The 22600-nt window shown below is 35.7% G+C and overlaps 1 protein-coding gene across 1 annotated transcript in view; it reads right to left on the bottom strand.

Annotated features, from left to right (window-relative positions):
• LOC136845522 (transmembrane protease serine 9-like) overlaps positions 1-13776 on the bottom strand; it is a 657893-nt gene extending 644117 nt beyond the window's left edge. Inside the window, exons 1-2 of the mRNA XM_067115701.1 lie at positions 13667-13776; positions 11615-11705 (exon numbers count right to left, since the gene is read on the bottom strand). The gene's annotated coding sequence lies outside the window, so the exon portion shown is untranslated. The remainder of the gene's footprint in view (positions 1-11614; positions 11706-13666) is intronic.
• Between the last annotated feature and the right edge of the window lie 8824 nt (positions 13777-22600).

Here is a 22600-nt window from a genome sequence, read left to right as displayed (position 1 = left end):
TGGCAATAAGCGACACTAAATACAAGTAAAACCTATAAGCACATACACGTATATAGTTAAGGACACCGACCCAAGGCTGAGACTGGATTTTTTATAACGTTATGAACAGATCACTTATCGCCAGCTTTCAGTCTTCAAGCAGTAAGATTTAAATGACTTTAAAATCCTGGATGCTCCTGAATCCTTTTAAGATGGAAGGACACTCTTTAAATGCTGAATAAAAAAAAATTAACCTAAAAACCATCAAAGCACATCTTCAGAGAAGTGGAGTATTGCTTCCTAAATAACATTTCCATAAATCAGAAGAAACTCTTACCATATTTTCGAATCACTGGAGTTCTGAAGAAGCCTTTGTATTACTTTCCAGAATCCTTCTCAAGCTGCACGGACATTAATAACAATTCAGCTTGAGTCTCTTCATTAATCTTCCTTTATTAGACGAATGAATCTCCTAAACTCGTTTATAAGTAATGATAATTGTCACTCATAAAGATGCAGACTTTATGAGACCAGCAGATCATTTATTAGAAAAGTTACGTTGAAGGTCAACGGGTTACGAGTATTTGCCGTCATCCAGTGTACCTGTGACCTTAAACCGTGCGACAATTAACTGAAGAGCGAAGAGCAAGAACCTAAAGCCTTATAATACCCATAAATGCTGTTAATCACAGGCAAATTAGTCAAATTAGTTTTCACTTTAGAGACGATGAAGAATATTCAAGTCACCTGATTTATATGGCTTTTATTTTATACCGTTTTCTCGACGTATATTCTGATAATTTGAGTCCACGAGATATTAGTGTTTGGGAAATATTAATGTGTGTTTTACCATAAATGTTTTTATCTATTTTGATAAGCTAAATAACATTCACTTGGAAATTGATTAGATAAAACTTACAGATCAGTAAAACACAATGTAGTGTTTAATCTTGTCATTGTTTAGTTTAGAATAATATCCTACCTAAATATTTGGAGCTGGACACATGCGAGGCAAGTTATTGACATTTGCATAAACATGTAAAATATAAGAGAAACAACGCCTTTTTCTTTAAACGTTGGAGTAACAGCGAATGAAATAACGGAAGAAAACCTTAAAAATTAAGTATTGAAATAGAATCTAGATACTTCACTTTCTTGAGAATGAAGAAATTTTATTCAGCCTCTTAAACAAGTAAGGCTTATTTATAGCAACAAAGATGTTACCTTGCCATCTGTAAATCGACTTGAAAACACTAAAGAAACATTGGTAAGTTGACGATGCGTCCACACTACAGAGGAAAAAGCTAAAAACACACATCGGTTACTTAGGCATATCCCATACAAGTTGAAAACAAGTCGTCGACCGCAAGTGGAGAACGAATCTTTGCCCAATGGACATGAAGCACTAGCAGTCGTAAACTTGTATGCGACTTGTTTGTGATGTGTGTTTTACAAGATGCCAACATAATTATGTTTATGACATGTTTCATTGTAGTTTGGGCGCACCCTAGTAAGATGGACTACAGGCTCTATTGGCGATTTTGCAACATATAGTAAAGGAAAATATGAAGAACTCTTATACCGTGTAATATATTGGAATATCTCTTACTAGTTTTTTGTCTTCAGAACAATTCTGTTTAAGGATATTCCTTCTCCCTTCATTCCTTAAAAGAACCCAATTATAAAACTTTAATGAAGAACCTGATTCTTATATTCGAGTTCGACGTTTTTGCATATCTTGAGAAAACTCTCTCTCTCTCTCTCTCTCTCTCTCTCTCTCTCTCTCTCTCTCTCTCTCAAGTACGCCACTTCTCTTCCAAGCAGCTGTTGCTCTCACCATCTGCTTTCTTGTTCACTTTGCAATTCTTTGATTATTCGTAATGAATGCTACTCAAAACAAGAGACACAAAACTTCATTTTAAACAATCGGAGAAAGTTCAATCATTTCCAAATTCAATTTCAAATTCAAATCCAAAGCAAGATTCCTTGAACAAGAATGGTATTGTTTTCTCAAAAAACAAAAACTCTGATGAAGGCACCTAGGCTACAAGCAAAAAAAAATTACCAAAACAAATCAATATTTGCATAAAAGTCAGACAGCTAAGATGATGGAGCAAGACAATAATTATCTTCTGGGAAACCAGAAGGGGAACATACTCGTAGGTAGTGGACCAGAGAATATCTCTTCCATAGTCTAAGTACTTCTGCGTACGTGTGTGTGTTTTTTATTTATATTAATTCATATGACCTTAACCTCCATTTCATTGACAACTTGGGAATATACGAACGAGGAATATTGTCCTCAGTCTGAAAATTAAAATCTGTCCTTTATCGGAGTGAAATATAGCCTCGAACACGAGGTCACTAACCATCTGACGTGAATTTTGTATTAATTACGAGACATAAATTTATTATATCAAAAAGCACAAAGTTTCTCCTGAAGTGAAGTCTATTTTGCTTTAATAGGAATTGAAGAACCTCAGTTTGTCCTCTATAAAAACAATATCTCATGAGACAGTTCGTGTGCATACCTTGGTTAACCACGATGGACTAAAAAGGTTTGTTTAGTTTACGTAATGTATAATTATGATAATCTTGTCTGCAATATATTATACCTGTCAATTAGCATTCGACACAGGTATACACATGAAAGAAGTGGCCAAATCATTGCTTAGCATGTACTGAATGCTGCCTGTAATCGCTAATTAGGGTGTTTTAAATAGATACAGAGAAAATTAGCACCTTTGCCAATCATGGGACACTTGGTACCCGTACACCGTATGGTACAAGAACATGAATGTGCTTGTCTGGGTTCAAAACGAAATATATAACGAAAGATATATAAATTATGATTCTATTCTAGTACTGTAGTTGGATCAAACGAGGGAATTCTGTTATTTAAACGCGTAGGGTATGTACAAAAGTTTTTAAAATCGTTGAAATAAGACCTGTTTTTCCTAGAGTAAAGGAACAGTACAATTTAGCTCTGATAGCGCATACAAATTACCTCTGATGCCGTATGCAAATGACCTCTGATGCCGTATACAAGTGATCTCTGATGCCGTACACAAATAGCCTCGTTTACTGTACAGAAATGACCTCTAATACCGTTTACACGTTACCTCTAATGCTGTATACAAATTACCTCTGAAGCCGTATAAAATTACCTCTGCTACTGTGTACAAATTACATCTGATACCGTATACAAAGTAAATCTGAAACTGTAAAAAAATCACATCTGATACCATTTACAAATTACATCTAACACCGTATACAAATTACATCCAATGCCTTATACAACTGACCTCTGACACCGTTTGAAAACTACATCTAGTACCGAAAACAAATTACACCTGACACCGTATACAAATTACATCTAATAACGTATACAAATTACACCTGATACCGTACACAAATGTCAGACGTGACGGGAGGGGTGAGTGACAGGAACTCACCAATAATGATGAATCACTTGTCTTTCACATCTCAAAAGTCAAAAAAGGGTAATATTTTGCACCTCTCTCCCTCGCTTCTTAAAACATCTCGTGAAACTCCGTGGGTGGAAATCTTTCTCCTTGTCTATCAACGAGAAGACTGGCGTCCGTCATTGATATTCTCGCTGCATATCGGTAAGTAAAGTTCGCTTAAAAAAAAAAAAAAAAAAAGTGCTGACATCATCAAATTTGATTATATATTTTCCTCGCCAATACGGCATTAATTATTTGCCCCAACCTTGGAGGGCCGGGGGTTAAAATTGTCGACGCAGAAGCATTTTGGGCTGTCGTTCACTTTTTTCGAATTTGAATTGCGAGAATCAACTCAATTATGTAGCCAAATTGATCTATTAATACTTTGTTAATTAAGCTATAAAAAAAACAAGATTCTGACATGCGCCGAATGATTCTGACACCATTCTACAATTCTCTCCATCAAGACCAGAATATTTCTTATGCATCATCATCTCTGGCGTCGGATATACCCAGTTACCGCGTCTGCGCAGAATGGACTTCGGCCAACAAGCGCGAGCCATCATTCCCACGAATTCAAAATGAAGATTGATAGGGCCCAGGTGAAGGCGTTCATCTTAGTGATGCTTCTCAGTAACTGAATCTGATAATGTTTCTCCGTTGTTATTATCGCCCAGCGGTCTGAAATTAGCGCTGAGAAACATGCAGTTCTTCTGCCTCTACACTACCAATAGGGAGTTACTGTAGATCAAAAGTTCCCTATTTGCATGAAATTTGTCAAGAATCATTTGTCGGCCATTGGTTTCGTCATGTTGACGTTGATGCAGGACTAATGCATATTATTTTTCAAGAAAAGAGAACGGGGTTGCTTTTAGTAAACCAGTGAAGAGGATAAGTACGGACATATTAATCGCTAGTAGGTCATTTTACCACAATATTTTATGGCAAGTTGCAATCTGAAAAAAGCTCTGTTTTTATTTTCAACGTTATTTTTATGGTAAGATTTGTAGAAACCTGGATTTAGGCATTCGACAAGCTACAACTACAAAGTAAACGGCCCATCAGATAATAAGAAGGATCAGCTAAAAAAATTAAACAAAACATTTCTTGGGAAACACCATCTTTAGTCTCTCGTCATTCATGTTAATGTTTCAATATATGTGGGTCTCTTCTGAATCAGGAAAAGCTACTCTAAATGTCTTTACTGAATGTTTAATTTTTTTCCTCAGTAAACATTTACCAATATAATCTGCTTATGACCCCTGGAAATATTTCCAACGGTATATTACGTTTTTAATGTATGCAAATATTTATTGATATTTCCGTTTATTCAAAGGAAACGACCAAGATACAGATGACAATCCGTCTAGATATTGTCAAGATGAGAGATAATTTTCTTTAATGCAACGGACGCAATGCATTCTCTCTCTCTCTCTCCTGTCTTGAATAAGACAAATGATGTCGACAGGGCATGAGATTTTACAAAGGATATGTTTGGTCTAGAGCTATAAAGCAAGTGACCTCATTTCTTACACGAAAGCCGTATTTAGTAACCGAAGGGTAACGCCTTCTGGATCCTGCCCCTACATCCCCACCAAACACCCCCTCCCATCATTTGAACATTGAGTAGGTTTAGAAATATATATATATATTATATATATATATATATATATATATATATATATATATATATATATATATATATATATATATATATATATATATATATATATATCACAGGAGGCGGGTAGTTGCTAGAACTATGTCAAGATCCGAAGAGGGAGATGGACAGGCAACGTTTACAAATTTTTAAACAAAGTTTTCATGCTAAAATTCGCTGTACATACTGTTCCAAAACTACCATTCTTTACCAGTCTTCCACTAATATATAAAAAGTCTTTTTGTGAGGAATTATACAAAATCATCAATCGCCATATCCCAGCTATTAATTTAAAGCTAATACCAAGAAACCCTTTAACGACTGGCTCTCTATTTAAATACAAAGAAAAGTTAAGCCCACTAATGATCTCCGGTGTAATATACAAATTCACTTGCCCCCGAAGTGACCTGGGAACATATGTCGGTTGCACACGGAGGTTGCTGAAGGTGAGAATAGATTCTCATCGTGGTGTTAGCTACAGAACAGGTGTTAGACTATCGAACCCTGAACTGTCGAGCATACGAGACCATGTGCTTAAATATAAACATAAATTATGATGATTTTAAAATATTGGGTAGAGCCTCGAATGACCAACTTCTAACGGTTCTGGAATCATTATTTATTATTAAACAGACTGTTCCGCAGTTAAACTCTAAGTCCTCTGCCATGCCTCTATGCCTATCGTGAGTGTTCCTGGAACCCTAAGCTGCCCTTCGTTGTCACTCGACTGTCTTCTTGAAATATAGGCGTGCCTTCTCTTCTGTATTTCAATGCTTGTTTATCTGTTTTAATCACTATATAACAATTGTAATTTTTAATTTTCGTTCTTGCCTGAGTCTCATTAATGACTGTAAATTTGTTTGTCTTTTTAGCCTTGAAAACGGGACTTGTGGCCCAGAAACGTCGGCAGCTTTAATGGTGTCATGATATCAACATGCCTGTCCCTCTCCCTCTTCGGAGAGATATATATATATATATATATATATATATATATATATATATATATATATATATATATATATATACACACATATATATACACACACAATATATATATATATATATATATATATATATATATATATATATATATATATATATATATATAATGTTACTATATACATTTTGCAACTTTTCAGCTATGCCCGTATACTACACACGTACATACATACACACACACACACACACACACACACACATATATATATATATATATATATATATATATATATATATGTGTGTGTGTGTGTGTGTGTGTATGCATATGTATATATAATATATATATATATACATAATATATATATATACAGTATGTATATATATATATATATATATATATATATGTATGAATGTACATATCTAGTGTACGGGCATAGCTGAAAAGTTGCAAATGTATTGTGCAACAGATTGGATGAGTATAATCAAGTTCAGAAAAAGAGAAAAGCTACATGAAATAAAAAATTAATTTCAGGGACAGCATAAATCTGAGCAGATGTCTGATTGCAGAAAAAGAAAGGATAGGTATGCTAGGTGATCTGAATACAAAAGTATGTTTTGTGGTGGTGGCAAACCACCTGGGTTTGGAATTCCTCTAATGAACTGAAACGGAAGGACTGAAGGTCTTGTGAAAATATGATTAGGAAAGTGTCTGACTGTTGCTTATAAGACATTTCAAGCTTAGAATATTCCCAAGTACATCTGAGAGAAGGATGACCGGGCAAAAAATATCAGTAGACTGACGAGTGAGCTGACTGATGTAATTTCGAGGACGTACGTTGCAACCAGATTTGCAACAGAATGGAATAGCTGAATGAAGAGTATAACTGAATAAATGGTTTAAGTGAATAAAAAAGAGAACATTGAAAAGGGGGATCAGACGAATCTCATCCATTAATATCACCACTTATCGGAATCTTATCTGTTGAAAAACTTGACAAGGTCGAATCTGAATCGACGTGTCATTAAAAAAAACGCCTTAAGGTGACAGTATCCGGTCTACACACACATAAAGCAGCTCAACAACTTATTGCCATTCGCGTTTTTTTTTAATTCTGCCTGGTCAAGGTAAGAAAACAGACCAACAAGGCGATTTCCTGACCGTGTGACCACTTCTTGACATATGATGCTTTTAAACCAGGGTGACCCGGGGTTATGTGTTGAAATCCGCTTTCTAGACGAGTTATCGTGGGAACATTTCAATTAAGTGGGTGCATTCGTTTGTGTGTTACTCACTTACTCTGAACTGGGATAAGGACGGGACGTCCTCTCTACAATTAACTCTCCTCTCTTAAAATATCTGGGCATTGAATCGACATGAGGCAGCATTGAATTTTGAATACTTCTCTTCAAAACTCTGGATTTTGGACCAACGTGAATCTGTGCTGTGTATTTTTAATATTTTTCTTAAAATGTATTGGTTTTGGACCAACATGAATGTGCATTGTATATTTTGGAAATGCAATGGATGCACTGAATTTTTAATATTTCTCTTTAAAAATCTGGATTTTACAACAACGTGAGTGTGTACTGCACATTTTAAAAATGGAATGGCTGCATTGAATTTTGAATATTTCTCTTTAAAAATCTGGTTTTTGGACCAACATCAGCGTGTAAGGCACGTTTTGGAAATGAAATGGTTGCATTGAGCTTTTAATATCTCTTCAAAAATCTGGGTTTCGGACCAACTGAGTGTGTGATGCACATTTTAAAAATGCAATGGCTGCATTGAATTTTGATTGTTTCTCTTTAAAAAAATCTGGGTTTTGGACCAACATGAATGTGAGATAAACATTTTGGAATTGCAATGGCTGCACTGAATTTTGACTATATATATAACTTTTAAAAATCTGGGTTTTGGACCACCATGCATGTGTTTAACATTTTAAAAATGCAATGGCTGCATTGAATTCTGAATATTTCTTTTAAAAATCCTTGGTTTTGGACCCACATGGGTGTGCGTTGCATATTCTAAAGATGCAATGGCTGCATTGAATTTTGAATATTTCTCTTTAAAAAATCTGGGTTTTGGACCAACATGAATGCGAGATGCACATTTTGGAAATTAAATGACTGCATTGTAATTTTAATATAGCTCTTCAAAAATCTGGGTTTTGGACCAACATGGTTGTGTGTTGCACATTTTCAAAATGCAATGACTGCATTGAATTCTGAATATTTCTTTTAAAAATCTGGGTTTTGGACCAACATGAATGTGCGTTGCATATTCTATAAATGCAATGGCTGCATTGAATTTTGAATATTTCTCTTCAAAAAATCTGGGTTTTGGACCAGCATGAATGTGAGATGCACATTTTGAAAATGCAATGGCTGCATTGAATTCTGAATATTTCTTTTAAAAATTCTGGGTTTTGGACCAACATGATAATGCGTTGCATATTCTAAAAATGCAATGACTGCATTGAATTTTTAATATTTCTCTTAAAAAAGTCTGGGTTTTGGACCAACATGATTGTGAGATGCACATTTTGGAAATGCAATGGCTGAATTGAATTTTGGATAGCCTATATCTCTTAAAAAATCTGGGTTTTGGACCAGCATGAATGTGTTGAACATTTTAAAAATGCAATGGCTGTATTGAATTTTGAATATTTCTCTTAAAAAATCTGGGTTTTGGACCGACATGAATGTGTTGAACATTTTGAAAATGCAATGGCTGCATTGAATTCTGAATATTTCTTTTAAAAATTCTGGGTTATGGACAAACATGATTATGAGTTACATATTCTAAATATGCAATGACTGCATTGAATTTTTAATATTTCTCTTTAAAAAAATCTGGGTTTTGGACCAACATGAATGTGCTGAACATTTTGAAAATGCAGTGGCTGCATTGAGTTCTGAATATTTCTTTTAAAAATTCTGAGTTTTGGACCAACATGATTATGAGTTGCATATTCTAAATATGCATGACTGCCTTGAATTTTGAATATTTCTCTTCAAAAAATCTGGGTTTTGGACCAACATGAATGTGAGATGCTCATTTTGGAAATGAAATGGCTGCATTGTAATTTTAATACCTCTGTTCAAAAATATGGGTTTTGTACTAACATGAATGGGTTGAATATTTTGAAAATGCAATGACTGCATTGAATTCTGAATATTTCTTTTGAAAAATCTGGGTTTTGGACCAACATGAGTGAGCGTTGAATATTCTAAAAATGCAATAGCTGCACTGAATTTTGAATATTTCTCTTTAAAAGATTTGGGTTTTGAACCAACATGAATGTGAGATGCACATTTTAGAAATGTAATGGCTGCATTGAATTTTGAAGATATCTCTTGAAAAATCTGGGTTTTGGACCAGCATGAATGTGTTGAACATTTTGAGAATGCAATGGCTGCATTGAATTCAGAATATTTCTTTTAAAAAATATGGGTTTTTGGACCGACATGAATGTGCGTTAAATATTCTAAAAATGCAATGGCTGCATTGAATTTTGAATATTTCTCTCCAAAAAACCTGAGTGTGTGTAGCATACTTTAAAAATACAGTGGCTGCACTCAATTCTGAATATTCCTTTTAAAAAATGGCTGCATTGAATTTTGAATATTTCTCTTTAAAATCTGGGTTTTGGGCCAACGTGAATATGTTGAACATTTTGAAAATGCAATGGCTGCACTGAATTTTGAATCTTTGAACTGACAGTCTAAAATACTGTTATGGTAGTGGAGCTGCCAATTCACTAAATAGCATGTTTGTGTGTGTGTGTGTGTGTGTGTGCGTGTCAGTGTCAGTGTCCATGTTGCAAGACCATTCAAGCATATCTATAATTACTTCATTTAAAGGCATGAATTATCTCCCACTGTAATGGAAATGATAGGTTAGCTAGCACATATCTGCTGTTACCCAGCCAATTCATAAATCATATATATATTTCATTTTCATCGACATAACAGACGGCCCGCTAAAGAGAACAACAAAAATCTGAAAGGGGTTCTGACGCGATAACATCTGACCCCCTATATGTTCATCAAGGTGAACAAAGCAGAACCCATTCGGGCAGCTGCCACTGCCCTTTATTGATGGATTCAAACGAACTCTGACCTGCGCTTTGCATGCTGACATCTGATGGGAACTTAGTGTTGTTTTTTTCTGTATCACACGTCGTTAAACGGATGGCATGTGCCAATGTTTTTGAAAAATGAAAACCACGATAAAAAAAAAAAAAAAAAGATATTTCCGGCAGTCATCTAAAGTGGATTAATATACAAAACTTGAAAAAAATGTGGGGTTTTGCAAGGGCAGTCACCAGACAACTTTTATCTAATAAGGAGAATTCGGGAACTAGAACTTTCACCGTATAAGTTGTGATTTAATTTTTTTTTCTAGCCATGCAAAATGTTTTTCCCACAGTCCGGGAAGAATTTGGAGGAATATCATGATCATGGAAAGCGCTGAAGGGAAAAAAATAATGGCTAACACCCGAGTGAAAAAAAAAGAAACGCCAAATCAAGATACATATCAAATATTTCACATATTCGTGTCAGTGTTTACTGTTGAAAAATACGTAAAATGTTTCGATACCCTAAAATTAGACACTATCGCTCTTGTGTCCTCTAAATATGAATAATAATCACGCATGGATGATCTAGATGGAAGAGAAGTGTGGTAAGATCAAAGAGCAAGAACAGAAGATGATAAGTTAGGCTACAAAGAAACAAAAAAAGAAAAGCAGTTTCTGAACAGGTCACTTCAACCAGGTCCAATTGCTGGTGTGTGACTGGGATAATTGGACTTCATCAATCATGTTCAGCTACGATAGCAAGCATTCCAAAACAGGAATAGAAGGTAATGGGGGTAAGCCTCTTGAAGTATAAGACAGATATGTTCATTTTTATCTTAAGCAGTGCATGTTAGTAACGTATGCATGTCCGCAATCGTTCTCATGCACGTTTATTTTATAACTTAAATAGTATATGTTAACAACGAATATATATTATTTTTAAACTAAAATCTAGGCAAAATTGTTGTTTGTAGCCTATAAAGCTCAGCAAGATTGTTGCATTTTCATCTTAAAACTCGGAAACTTTTTTTTTTTTTTAATGGAAAACTCGGCAAAATTCGTGTTAACCTAAAATCTAGGTAAAGTTATTGTTTTTAATCTATAAATTCGGCAAAATTGTTGCTTTTCGATCTATCAACTTGGGAAAAATGTTGTTTTTCATTCCCAAAACTCGGCAAAATTGGTGTTAACCTAAGAACTCGGTAAACTTATTACTCTTTAACCTATAAACTCGGCAAAATTGTTGCTTTTCGTCCTATCAACTCGGCAAAATTGTTGCTTTTCGATTTATCAACTCGGCAAAATTGTTGCTTTTCAACCCCAAAACTCGGCCAAGATGTTTTTTAAACTCAAAAACCTGCAAAAACTGTTGTTTTCTGCTGGAAAGAACCCGAAACTGAATACTTCACTTCCAGAGATAGGACTAACTCGTTCGCAATTTTTTGCCAAGAAAATGCAAGTTAAAAATTAAACTTCATCCTTACCTGCTTACTGGAAAGCAGCTCACCCCTGTTCGGCTAACTTTGAGAATACCAGGCACAAATTCGTCCTTGTGGCTCGTGTGCTATCTTAGTTCTGAAACGTAAAGAAAAACGTGTTTATTCTTTTTTACCCTAGTTGTTTATTATTATTATTATTATTATTATTATTATTATTATTATTATTATTATTATTATTATTATTATTATTATTATTATTATTTTTATTATTAGCCATGCTACAGCCCTACCTGGAAAAACGCCACAGCATGTAATAAAGTCTAAAGTGAAAACCTAAACTATATAAGAGAAATAAAACAGAAAGAAAAACAAATACGATAAGCCAAATAAATTGTAAAACAAGACTCATTTGAGGCTGCTTTTTTGTATTAAGGAAAATCAGAAGTTGACAGATACCCACATGTGTTTAGCACGTGGGCCTATTACATTCAAGCACGTGGGCCAATTACATCCAAAAGTTAAAGAAAAGACCTTGTAATTGTAACTGTTTACTATCATATTCAAAATACCATTAAATTTACTCATTGAAATTCATAAACTCAAAAGGTAAAACGACTTGGCATTTTTTTTTTTTTTTTACAATTTCGCCCTGCAAATCTAGAGCTGGTATTTTCTATCTTTTCAAAGGTGGTTTTGACTTTACTTATAGAGAGAAGTCTATTAACAAAAGCATTATAGGCTACTTAGGTCTATAGGCCTATAATCAGCATGAGTAGCAAGAGCCAAACATAATGGCACTATTTACTATTTATAACCAAGCTGTAAAGTATCATGGATACAATAGCTACAAAATGTTAAGTATTCTTAGAAATTTATAAACCGTACTAAATGATCGTTAAAGCTTGCTCGAAAAGTGCATATAAATTAGACAGTTAAAATCCTGCTAGTATGGATAGACTAATGTTTATTTATACTAATACTATCTGGAAACTTATACATAGTACAATAAAACAGAGTATTCTTATGAGTAGCACATACGACCTCGGTATTGAAAAAATCAAAGCAACATAGCAGTTACAATATGCACACAGGAGAGCGTATATTACTCCACTAAAACTCATGACTTGAAAACCGTAACTGATATTTACATTTATCTAACACACGTACGTCTATGGGAGCCATGGAACTGTTCAAAATGATACTGACAGTGAAAGTGTGAAGACAATTCATATACTCAATGAGCATTACAGTAAAATCTCTATCTTTCTCTCTTACTAACTGCTTATGTGTGGTTAAACCAAGGTAACACGGGCGAGCACACATACACACACACGTCTACGTGTGCACCAGCAAATACTTAATATATCCACATAAGGCAACATATTTAAGTTATTATTAACTACTACAAAATCTTCATTTATATAACATAATCGTTTCCGCTGTTTAATGTCAGTGAAGTACGAAACATAACTGATGTTTCCATAAGGCGACGGTCTTTAGACGTTTACTTCTCAAGTCTACGAGGTTTCGTTTAGCAGGAGACTGTAGGAAATCAGTACTGTGCTTTCAAATAAGTAATAACAGAAAAAATACCTAAATATGTATTTAAATTTCTTACAAAATTGCTCTGTTTCCAGTTACTAAGCAACTGGTGGTAGCAAGCGGCCGTGCCATCTCTCTTACGGCCTAGGCCTAATACCAAGTTCAGTGACGAATTCTCTCAAATTACGTAGGCCATCAGATAAATTATTAGAAAAACTTAATCCTATTCATCATTTGGATGTGTTAATGTCCTCCTGGCCAGATTTCATGATGACAAACCATTTCCAGACCTATGCTTCTGAATGCATCTTGAAGGAAGCCCGTTGATTTTGTACGCTATATTCTTATATATTTGGATCAAATACTTAGCATCTATAGTCTTTTAATATAATTACAAAACTGCTGTGAAACATATAAAAATGGACGCTGATAATACATAACACGTCCAAGTTCAGTTGGTCTAGTGAACCAGCTCCTACTGAGCGTCACATTAAGTACAAAAATATTCCAGGCACATTAAAAGTGAATAAACTTACGAAGATACATATGTTTTACCTGTTTTCCTTATAAGAAGCGTGTCAAAAACAATCTAAGTGATACAAAAGTAGTAAAACTGTAGGCTTTAGGAGATGGCACTAGTCGTATCCTTCCACTTCACTCATTTCAACTACACTGAGTTTCCCGATTGTCGTTTGTCGTCAGTCAGAAGATTGTCCTGATTTCTACACTACGTGGTAGAAGTGTGTTGTGTCTCATCGTAAATAATATTTCTCCTTTTTTCTTTATTATTTAAGAAAACTTTGGCAGTTATTGTTAAAATTTTCTATAACGTAATTTAAGACGAAATGAGAACGTTAGAAATACAGATAAGAAAAGAGAATAGAGAGAAGGTTAGTGGAGCTGACATGGTTGATTTTAGAGTATTGTTTCGTGATGATTGGTTATGTGGAAAGAATGGCGGATGACAGATTTGTGAAAAGAATGATAAATCGGAAGCGTAAGGATTTAAGATGAAAGAAAGACCTAGAATGTGATGGATAAAAGAGGGGGGTACAGGAAACAAAAGTGTCTTAATGATGGAACTGTGTGATAGAGGCGACTGGGTGAAATATGTCTGTAGACCGTGGAAGTTTTCTGCATACGTTTTCATCCACGGTAACGCGGCTCTGCAAAGCTTGTAAGAACGCTGTGTTTGTGTGTGTGTACGTGTCCGTGTGTGTGTGTCCGTCACGCCCTCTCGTCCACGAAAAACCAAACACCACTTAACCGTCCTCCTCCTAGCTTAAATCACAAGCCAATATCAAAAAGAAAATGCCTTCACGAGCTTGAGAAATAAAAGGCTTGATCACCGTGGAATGTTGCGGTCACGGCCCGCTGCCTGCGCTGACATATTGTACGTTTAAGCCGACATGTTAATTTAGTCCCCTGGTCACATTTGGCTGTTGTCGCCTTGATAATTTTGCCACTTGAATTAATCATCAGTGGCTCTGGTAAGTGATCGTCTAGTGTAGAGTTATTTTTATTATGTTGTTGGTAAAGAATATGCTTATATAGTTTTTGCAGACACGGTTGTTTCATAGCCGAGGAGTACGTATGTAGGCCTATGTATTTGCATAAATGAATAGTTTCATAGCATTAGAATACTGTATATGGCTTTGTATATGTATTTATGAGTTGTTTGTGCGTGAGTTTGTGAACATGCGTGCTGAAATGATAGCGATTCATTCATGAAATTGATTGTAATGTTCAGTTTATGATACAGAGCTTCTCATATAGTACTAGGCCCATACACGCTGTAATCATATTTGTTTACAAGGAACATTGTTCCATACCATGGAAAATGAATGGCAACAATCAAGAAAGTTTCTAGGTATTGCCGTACCGGTGAATTAATCAATACCATTTAATTAATTGATAATACAAGTTATTAATACTTAAATTCACCTTGCACTGACATCAAATGCTATTTTGTCCCTTCTCTTTCTTGTACTGTGAATAAGAATACGCAACAGCTTTTCAAAACGGACCAGAGGAAAATCAAGAGATCATTTTCCTTTTTCAAAATCCTGTTTCAGTGTACCTTGAAATGATTAGCAGATTTTTATTGTAGCTAGATTTTGACCAGAAATCTGAACACAATTCTGCTACAATTAAGTGATAGGCCTATCCTTGCTTGTGATAATTGGCTATATTGAATTAGATAGAACGCAACAATGAGTTCTGAAACAACGAATTAGGTGATAATTATCGTTAAATTCTTAAGACTATGTGATTATGTACAATTTATTATTTGCTTTTATTCGCAAGTACACGTTGTTTCAACCGAAATATCAACCTCTGTTAATTGTTGAATTTATAATTCGATGTCTTTTACACATACGTATACACACACACGCACACGCACACGCACATATATATTATACATATTACATGCATTTATTTAAGTTGACTTCAGCGTCTGTCTGTTTGGGTCAAATCTTGTAACTCAATTTTCGGCCTGTTCCCTTCGTCCGATGGACTTGAAATTTTGTATGGTTACTCAGTCCCGGTGACAGTACAGCCTTACATGATCAGTAGGTCAGCAGTGACCTCTAGTGACCCCATAGTGACTTCTCCCAGTCTCTCAGGATTTGTATGAAACTCTTCTGATTTCTCACAACTTCTTTGACTCAGTAGACTCTATCTTCTATATAACCCCTCCCCCTTCCCACTTCATCCCCAATCCACCTTCCCTTTTCCATCGCCCTCCCCTTCCCCTCCCCACCACACGATCAAGTGTTAATTTAGCAGTGTCCTCCCCTCCCCTCCACTTCCCTCTTCCCTCCCCTTCCCTCTTCCATCCCCTCCCCACCCCTTCCAAAGCACACGATCAATTGTTAATGAGGCTGTGTCCTCCCCCCCCCTCACTTACCTTCTTCCATCCATCTCCCCTCCCCTTCCCCTCCCCCTCCTCCTCTTCCCCTCTTCCATCCCCCTTCCCCTCCCCTTCTCCTTAGTTCTTCGCTGGGTGAGCGGGTTCCGTTCTCAGCTACCACTCTGTTGGTCGCAAGTTCGAATCTCCGACCGGCCAGTGAAGAATTAGAGGAATTTGTTTCTGGTGATAGAAATTCATTTCTCGCTATAATGTGGTTCGGATTCCACAATAAGCTGTAGGTCCCGTTGCTAGGTAACCAAATGGTTCTTAGCCACGTAAAAATAAACCTAATCCTTCGGGCCAGCCCTAGGAGAGCTGTTAATCAGCTCAGTGGTCTGGTTAAACTAAGATATACTTTTTTTTTTTTCTCTTCCTCTCCTTCCCCTCCCCCTTCCCTCTTCCATCCCCTTCCCCTCCCCTTTCCCCTCCCCTCCCCTCCCCTTCCAATCCCCTCCCCTTCCCCCCCCTCCCCTCCCCTCCCCTTCCTCTCCCCCTTCCTTCACCCTCCCCCGTAAACGGATTTCAGTTTCGTTAAATATATCATAAATGGGTTACAATTTATGTCAAAACTAAAAGGCATAAAATAAAAAACCTAAAAAAAATTATTGACATGCTTTTATTAAAATGCACTAAAAAATAAAAAATAATTTTTTGAGACACCAGGATTTTCTTACAGTTACTCATGTCTACAAAAATAAAAGCGTGAGCCCAAGCAAGGAGGGAAATGCTACAAGAAAAGAAATTGATTTTTTATTTCTCGTAGTAATTCCTTCCATGTTTGGGGACCACGCTTTTATTTTTGTAGACATGAGTAATTGTAAGAAAATTCTGGTGTGTCTCAAAAAATTATTTTTTTTATTAATGTATTTTAATAAAAGCACGTCTATAGATTTATTTTTATATATATATATATATATATATATATATATATATATATATATATATATATATATATATATATGTGTGTGTGTGTGTGTGTGTGTATATATATATATATATATATATATATATATATATATATATATATATATATATATATATATATGTGTGTGTGTGTATATGTGTCTCCTTAGCATATAGGTCAATACTCATTATTTTAACAAAAATATAAAAAACTGGAATAGTGAATTAGCCAAGCAACATTCAAAACCGTGCATTGTTATCACTAACAAACATCACCAATAGGTTGAATGAAGTTACAAGACCAGATTAAAGAATCATCATGCATAGTAGATACTTAGTTCCGTTGTTTAGATTATAAAATGATACAAACAATGGCATTTCTTTTTCATTTTTAGTTTTCTGTTAAAGAAAACTATTGTGCCGGCTTTGTCTGTCCGTCCGCACTTTTATTCTGTCAGCATTTTTTCTGTCCGCCCTCAGATCTTAAAAACTACTGAGGCCAGAGGGCTGCAAATTGGTATGTTGATCATACACCCTCCAATCATCAAACATGCCAAACTGCAGCCCTCTAGCCTCAGTAGTTTTCATTTTATTTAAGGTTAAATTTAGCCATAATCGTGCTTCTGGCAACGATATAGGATAGGCCACCACCGGGCCGTGATTAAAGATTTATGGGCCGCGGCTCATACAGCATTATACCGAGACCACCGAGGGATGGAACTATTTTTGGTGGTCTTGATTATACAGTACGTTGTAGCGGCCGTACAGAAAACGGCGCATTTTTTACTCGTTCAGCTTACGTACGAATGACGTCGCTGGGGCTGTGTATGTTATCTTTTTTCATTCTTCCTTTCTTTCTTTATTTAAATCTTCGGATGGAAACTCTTATGAACAGAGACAACAGACTATAATCCCAAGAGGGGTCCAAAGTAAAATCAGCCTGCACACAGAGAGAGAGAGAGAGAGAGAGAGAGAGAGAGACAGACAGACAAGTTATAATAAAAAAAAGGTGATAAATAAATAAATAAACATGAGGGAGCACAATAAAACCAATACATCTTTGAATTCAGCAGACGTCAGCAGCAGAAAGCGGGAATGAATTTCTCCTCGCTTCAACGTTCAGCATTTTCTTTTTCGATAACTGATCTCTTTCTGTATTTCTCATTACCTTCTGTTACTTCTTTCTAATGAACACCATATTCTTTGGAAGCTTGAATTTCAAGTCAGTGGCCCCTGCAGGCTTGTTCCATATAAATAGGGTTCATCTTCTGAATAATAATAATAATAATAATAATAATAATAATAATAATAATAATAAAATAAATCAGAAGATTCCACCACAACTGTACTAGGAAAACTATTCCACATTTTGGTTTTCTGTTAATTTCTCCTTTATCTCTCAGAAGTATCTTACAGATACTTCTGTAAGATAGTTCCATACGCCAGGTCCCTCAAAAGGCTTCCTTCCAATTGCCAGTGTCTGTAACAAGTACAGCCAGTCCATTTCCTACGGCATCTGGAGAGATATGCATGAAAGGTTGTAACAATCAGACAGTTGGGACGATAAACAAACCTTCAAAGCTGAGCAGTATCCCAGGGGGAGCAAATGCTTTAAGGTAGAAGCCATTTAGATAACGATAACTGCTTGATCCACTCTCTCAGAGCTGCGTTCGTCTTGGAATTCAGTGACCTGAAGGCTACGCCATTTGAGATTCCTTTGGCAACCTCGTCTGTATCTCAGGCTCTTTATAAAACAATCTCTCCGGCTTTTGGAGGAAACAGGGTGGTCCGTCGAACCTTCAAGAAGTGCCCACAGGGAGATTGAGGTCAATCGTTTTAGTATAGCCTGATGCCAAGGCAAGGTACCACTTTCTTTTAGTTCAAATTGCAATGCCAAATAACCGCCATATGGTTTTATGAAATTTTAGGCTGTTAAACCAAGCACTGGGACAATTTCGACTATTTAGTGCTGAAGACAGTGAAAAGAGGGAGCTAGAGTGGTTGGACAGCAAGGTAAATAGATCCAGAAAATAAAGGAGATGAAGTACAAGGATCTAAAAGTGGAAATGTAAGAAAACTCGACGATGGTTCTTAGAAGTAATAATTAGAGAGGGTGGACAGCGGGAATGGAAGTAAAGTAAAGGGCTAAAAAGTGGGTGCACCTAGAGGCCGAAGGGACGCTGCAGACACCCTTTAGTAATGCCTACAGTGCACCACGTGAGGTGCATTGAAGGTACTAGCAACAGGCCACTGCGTGAAAGTAACATTTTTATGAGAGTAATTAGATTATGCATAATATAAATTATAGAGCTGACAAGAGAAATTCTGAAGGCCTGTGTTAATAGCAGGTTTTCTTAAGCGATCTGGGATTTGCTGCTAAGGTGCTTAGTCAAGTTTGGACTATAACTATAGAAGCTATAAGACCATAAATATAAGAACCATAAGACTATAGCTATAAGAACTATAAAATTTGGACTTTTTGAAGAACTGTAATGAAACTTCAGCATTCTCTAGAATTTCACCGAGATCTGGATTAAGACCTAAACTGTGAATCTGGACTTGTTTAGACTGTACTGAGATAGGTGTGGACTTTCTTTAAAGCTATGTACTCAGTGATTTGGACTTCAAAACTTAACTGAAATCTAGACTTCTTTTCATACTTAAATTGCGATCCGGACTTTCTTAAGACCCATATTGAGATTCCGACTTTAATATGACCAATACCGGATTTGGACTTTTTAACGAACCATAATCAGAATTGGACTTTGAGAATATAACTGACATTTTGAGGTCTGAACATGCATCCAGAACCTATTAGAGAAAATAAACAGATGATTAGTAAAAATTAATAATATGTTTGCTGGGAAACATTAAACCCACATCAATGCATGAATAGTCATCCCTTTAGTATAACAACGATTTAAATGAAGACATTTGGGTAACGATAAGATTTGTAAGGTTTCATTCACAAAAAAAACTGGAATTTTAGGAATCCAGTCAAACGGGCAGAGGAAACTGAATATCCGAGCAAAAAAATAAAACATAAAGTAGGAGGTTGAAGAAACCGGTCCTCTTCAGACACTGAGAATTGGGTAGCACAAAATATAATGCACTCTATGCGGCAAAGTAATAGCAGGAATTTTCAGAAACCAGAAATACAGGATAATTCCCCAACGACACTATTCAGATTCGGCTATTTTTCTTCAGCCTCGATTTCTATCGCATAAAAGCACTAGCGGATCCGGTGGGGGCGCGCCTGGGCACGTGCCCCCCCCCCCCCCGCCAATCCCTATGAAAAATAATAAAAATAATAATATTGAAGATTTAGATAATAACATAAATAGGAAATATAAAAATGGGAAAAAATCGATTAAAGAAATTATATATATATATATATATATATATATATATATATATATATATATATATATATATATGTATATAATATATATATATATATGTATATAATATATATATATATATATATATATATATATATATATATATATATATATATATATATATATATATATATATATATATATATATATATATATATATATATATATATATATATATATATATATATATATATATATATATATATATATATATATATATATATATATTATAATATAAAACTATATATATATTTCTATCCGTTATAATATGAAAACTGGTGGGCCCCATGAAATTTTTCTGCATCCGCTGGTACAAAAAAAAGAGAGAAGGGGAAAGTATATATGATCTTATGTTACTCTATATTCATAGTGATTCAGTACTTATGCTAATGCAAGCTAATACAAGTAATAAGAAGCCCACGAGTGGAAAAGGGATAGAAGAACCGCCTGATAAATAAAGAAAGAACATAAGGGTTTTCAGCTAAAGATTTAAAGAAAGACAGATAGAAATTTAAAGAAAGATAGGTAGAAAGATAGTATACAGTATAAAGCCCCAACGACTTCCTTCGTACGGCAACAGAAAAATGGCAAAGAGATACCATTGTTTTTATTACCAAATAATTTAAACAACGGAACTAAACATCTGTTATTCATGATGATTCTTTAACCTGGTCTTATAACTTCATCGTCATCATTCACCTATTCATTATCAGTCATATCATTAATTTATATATTTCACCATCTTTACGGCGCTGAATAATCCTGATGGGTTCCGGCGCTTGGTCTTCAAGACCTAAATTTCGTAATCAATCAATCAATCAATCATGTTACTGGAGAATAACGGCAAGTTCTTCATTGGCGGGGTGGGTAGAGCTTTCGGCTAGCACGCTGTTGGCCCAGCGTTCGACTCTCCGAGCGGCCAATGAAGAATTAGAGGAATTTATTTCTGGTGATAGAAATTCATTTCTAGTCATAATGTGGGTCGGATTCCACAGTAAGCTGTAGGTCCCGTTGCTAGGTAACCAGTTGGTTCTTAGCCACGTAAAATAAGTCTAATCCTTCAGGCCAGCCCTAGGAGAGCTGTTAACCAGCTCAGTGGTCTGGTTAAACTAAGATATACTTAACTTAGGGAGAATAACGGCTGGGTAGATGTCCAAATTCACTGCTTCCTTGTGTGTTTGTTTCAGATTTCTTTCCTATTTTCAGTTTCCTCTTTCGACAGACCTGCAAACAGAAGTGTATTAGCTAAAAATTGAACAGTTTACCTGCTTACAGAAGCAGAGATTGTAAAAAAAGAGAAAGGGAATGGAACTCTGCACCTCAGGCGAATAGTGCAGTGTTCCCGCAACTGCGTTTGTGGAGTGAGCGCTTAGCAATAAGGAACCAGATAGGACCCTGGCGCGGGCTCTTGCTCTTCAGCAGTCATTTTTTGATAAATCTGAAAAAATGAGTAGTTTCTCTGTTTACAGAAGCAGAGATTTACGATTTTCTCAAAATTGTATGGGTCAGTATCCCCTAAGATATGTTTTTGGTTATTTACGTTCCCACTTTTATTCCCTTTGTTGACAACCTTTTGTTTCTGTAAGCAGATAAACAGTGAATTTGGACCCCTAAACTGTAGGATTACCTGACGTCTGTTTCGATACCTCGCTCTGAACGATGGAAAAATGAAAAATAATTGATAGGTAAAATGTTCCCATTTCGTATATCCACCAGTAGGGAGTGGAAAAGGTCGCGTCTGGGCGAGGCAACAATGTAGATTTCACATCCCGGATGGTACGAAGGTAATTCTCTTTTTGCATGACGGGTGAGAGTTAATTCCCTCTTTGTATGACGGGTGGGTGTTCATTCTCTTTTTGTATGACAGGCGAGAGTTAATTCTCTTTTTGTATGACGGGTGAGAGTTATTTCTCTTTTTGCATGACGGGCGAGTGTCAATGCTCTTTTTGTATGACGGGTGAGTGTTAATTCTCTTTTTGCATGACAGGCGAGTGTAAATTCTCTTTCTGTATGACGGGTGAGTTAATTCTCTTTTTGTATGACAGGCGAGTGTTAATTCTCTTTTTGTATGACGGGTGAGAGTTAATTCTCTCTTTTTGTATGACAGGCGAGTGTTAATTCTCTTTTTGTATGACGGGTGAGTGTTAATTCTCTTTTTGTATGAAGGATGAGAGTTAATTCTCCTTTTGTATGACGGGTGAGTGTTAATTCTCTTTTTGTATGACAGGTGAGTGTTAATTCTCTTTTTGTATGACGGGTGAGAGTTAATTC

This window comes from Macrobrachium rosenbergii, chromosome 14 (genome assembly GCF_040412425.1).
Source record: "Macrobrachium rosenbergii isolate ZJJX-2024 chromosome 14, ASM4041242v1, whole genome shotgun sequence".
NCBI lineage: Eukaryota > Metazoa > Arthropoda > Malacostraca > Decapoda > Palaemonidae > Macrobrachium > Macrobrachium rosenbergii.
This window is presented reverse-complemented; position numbering and strand designations above follow the sequence as displayed.